This window comes from Myotis davidii, unplaced genomic scaffold, assembly GCF_000327345.1.
Source record: "Myotis davidii unplaced genomic scaffold, ASM32734v1 scaffold954, whole genome shotgun sequence".
Lineage (NCBI taxonomy): Eukaryota > Metazoa > Chordata > Mammalia > Chiroptera > Vespertilionidae > Myotis > Myotis davidii.
In genome coordinates, this window is record NW_006285487.1 from 750,835 (window position 1) to 754,960 (window position 4,126).

Genomic DNA, 4,126 nt, shown 5'->3' on the forward strand with positions numbered 1-4,126 from the left:
GGGACACGGGCTTCCTCCTGCCATTTAAACGTTAGATGCATCTTTTAAATCTCGTCATCTCCCGAGTGATCCCCGCCTGTCACTTCCTATTCATTTATGTTGGAAACACCTGTGTCACGCGGCCCGTGGGGCTGCCCGCGGTCTGGGCTTCGCCGATCAGACACTCATGGTGCCATCGTGAACAGTCTGTCCTTCTGTTCAGTCTGTCCTCCTCCCTGCGTTTCCTGCGATGGCGGCGGAGCCTCAGGCTTGGCCAGACTCGAGGTGGAGGGCCCTGGCAGGACGACAAGCATCCGTGTTCCGTGTTCTTTCCTTGGGAGGCGTGTCTGGTTGCCCCTCCTGTGATGTGAGCAGCTCCTAACCCACAAGCCTGGATCTGCCACTTCACTGGGGACCTCTTAAAACAAAAAACAAGCCCTGACCGGTGTTGCTCAGTGGATAGAGCACCGGTCTGAGGACTGAAGGGTCCCAGGTTCGATTCCGGTCAAGGGCATGAACCTTGGTTGTGGGCACATCCCCAGTAGGGAGTGTGCAGGAGGCAGCTGATCAATGTTTCTCTCTCATCGATGTTTCTAACTCTCTCTCCCTCCCCCTTCCTCTCTGTAAAAAATCAATAAAATATATTTAAAAAAACCCACAAAACAAAACAACAACCAAAAAACAAGTACAGCTTTCTTTTTCCTCCTTCACAGTCTCACGGAGGGAAGACTCATTCTTACCGTAGGCCTTGGCAGCCTCAGCATACATTTTTTTTCTCCCCTCATTAAGTCGAGGACTTTCACCTTTCCACTTACAAGGAAGCACTTTATGGCGTCTCCCTGTCCTCTCTGAATTGCCAGCATCACCACTCTTGCACTTCGGGGCCGTGATTAAGGAAAATAAGGGTTATTCGATCGCAGGCACTGTGACACCGAGACAGCCGGGCTCAGAACAGAGGCTCCTGTGTGATTTACAGGAGGGCCGAGCCTCCGGGCGGAGACGCTGCTGGAGACAGCGATGTGAGTCACATCCCAGGTGGGATGGAGCAGGACAGGGTGAGGTTTCATCACAGCACTCAGCAAGGCCTGCAACTTAGAACGTGTGTGTGATTATTTCTTTCTGGGATTTTCCTGTTACCTATTTTCAGACCACAGTTGGATGGAATGAAACCTCGGGTAAGGGGGGAGTTACCCAAAAGAATTGAAAGCAGGGTCCCAGCAGGATATTTGCACACCCATGTTCATAGCAACCTTATCTATATACTAGAGAGGCACGATGCACGAAATTCATGTGAGGGGCTCAGTCCTTGCAGCCCCAGCTTCATCCGGAAGGTCATCCGGAAGGACGTTCGGCTGTCCGGTCTAATTAGCATATAATGCTTTTATTATCCTATATGATAAAAGGCTAATATGCAAATCGACCAAATGGAGCCATGACTGGTTGCTATGATACACACTGACCACCAGGGGGCATATGCTCAACACAGGAGCTGCCCCCTGGTGGTCAGTGTGCTCCCATAGGGGGAGCACTGCTCAGCCAGAAGCTGGGCTCACAGCTGGCGAGTGCAGCGCCTCCGCAGCAGTCCTAAGGACCCCTTGGGGGATATCAGACTGTTGGCTTAGGCTCTAGCTAGAATGGGCCTAAGCCAGCAGTCGGACATCCCCCGAGGGGTCCTGGATTGCGAGAAGGCGCAGGCCAGGCTGAGGGACCCTCGCGCCCCCCTCCCCCTGCCCAGTGCATGAATGTCATGCACCAGGCCTTTAGTTATAGATATAAAAGGCTAAGTGACCAACCGTCCAACCGACCTACCGGTACATATGACGCACACTGGCAATCTAAAAATAAATGTTGACTCCACGCATGTGTGATACATATAAATCTCTCGCTGGTGCCAGTCACACGCGTGATCCAACCGACCTACTGGTACATATGACGCGCACTGGCAATCTAAAAATAAACGACTCCGTGCATGTGCGATACACATAAAGCTCTCACTGGTGCCAGTCACACGCGTGTGTTTCGATCTGTCGTTGTCGATTGTGAATTTGACTGACACTTCCATTAGAGAGAAAAGGCGAATAGCGATATTAAACTATTCTAATTAATTTCCTTTCAATGTGCACGAATTCATGCACCGGGCCACTAACTCACAATATCCAAGAGGGCACGGCGACCCAGGGGTCCATCAGGGGATGAGTAGATACACAAAATGCAGCAGAGTCATCCCAATGGATCTTGTTCCAGCTTGAAAAGGAAGGAAAGGCTGACACGTACAGCATGGATTTAACGTTCAGGACATTATGCGAAGTGAAATAAGCCAGGCCCACAAAAAGCAAATCTTGTAGGATTCTACTTACTCATAGAAACAGAAAGCAGAATGGTGTTGCCAGGGGCTGAAGGGAGGGAGGAATGGAGCGCGATTGGCGAATGAGGATAGAATTTCAGTTCTGCAAGATGAAGTGGTTCTGGAAATCGGTGTGGATGTACTGAGTCCTGCTGACCTTGGCGCTCAGCCATCCTTCAGGTGGTAGATGTTATGCTGTGTCCTTTACAATGAAAACTAGAAGATGTTTTTAAAGATCAAAGAAAAGGGAATATGTAGCTTTGGGGAGAAACAAGTTAAATAAACTGGGGCTCTGTACTAGGGCCGTTATAAAATGTTTAAAGTATGTCTACAGTATAAATTCCGTAGCTCAAATATGTTCTTGCCACCCACCACCTCCCAAAGCGTTATCTCCAAAGCCGCCCACCATGAAGGTCCCAGCAAGACTGGGTGTCCCAGCACCCCAATCCCTCCACCAGGCCTCCCCCCATGCTCACGTGAGGAGTCACAGAGAAGGCCTCTTGCCCTAGCTGGTGTGGCTCAGTGGAAAGAGCATTGGCCTGCGGACTGAAGGGTCCCAGGTTCAATTCCCCGTCAGGGCACATGCCCGGGTTGTGGGCTCGATCCCCAGTGTGGGGCGTGCAGGAAGCAGCCGATCCATGATTCTTTCTCATCATTGATGTTTCTCTCTCTCTCTCTCCCTCTCCCTTCCTCTCTGAAATGGATTAAAAAAAATAAAAAAGGTCTTTTTACCCGCTTTTCCAGTTGAGGTTTATTCCAGAGCAGCGCTGCAGCCATGCTGACTCAGAACCTAGTCCATTTCTAGAACACCAGTAACGGCTTCCTCTCCCTCCACCCACAGGCAGAGGAACAGAAGCTACTGCCCAGCTGTGCGTCTAGACTTTTGAGGAATCCAGAACACAGTCCTAGAGCCAGGCCAGTTGTGTCCATGACTCGGCCACTCCCTGCGCTGCAGACGGGAAAGGAGATGGTGACGGATCGCCCTGCAGCCCAGGTCACGGTGGTGTGGCTGTGGGTCTCCCTCCTGGCCCTGCGGCCCTGCTCAGACCCACACGGGCAGCCACCGTCACCTCCGCACACAGCAGAGGGATGCAGATGACACTTGGGTCACCCGGCCGTGAGAGTGGCGAGAACTCTGAACCTCCACGCGGTGCCCTCGCCAGGGCGGGCCCTGCCCCACCTGCTGGAGCAGCCGAGCTCGAGGCCAAAGTCCTGCCCCTGGGGGCGTGTTTGGGCGTCACCCTGAAGAGGCTGAAACGGATCCTTCAGGGAAAATAGCAGCTCACGTGGACCAGGGCCGGCGTGTGCCGGGCACCGTGCTGCCTGCGGGCATTCCGTCCTCATAACCACCGTGAGGTAGGTCGTACCGTTGTCCCCATGTGACAGGTGCGGGACTAGGCTCCAGAGTGAAGCCACACAGCTGCCTAAGGTCTCAAAGCTACGACGTGACAGGGACAAGCAGCGAAGGGGCTCAAAGGTCCGTCTGACCTGAGCTTTCGGTGACTCCAGTCCCCCAAATCGCCCCTTAGTGAACAAGGAAACGGGTGGGGGTGAAATTTGGAGAAAACCGAGCCACCATGGTGATTATCGGTCAAAGTGCCTGAAGGGACATCCACCAAGGGCGGGCTCCCTCATCACTGCCTGTGCCCCAGCCCCACCCCCGCTGACACGCAGACCCTGCTCCTGGGGCGGTCTTGCCTTTCTTTTTTTTTAAAAATACATTTTTATTGTTTTCAGAGAGGAAGGGAGAGGGAGAGAGAGAGAGAGAAACATCAATGATGAGAGAGAATCATGGATTGGCTG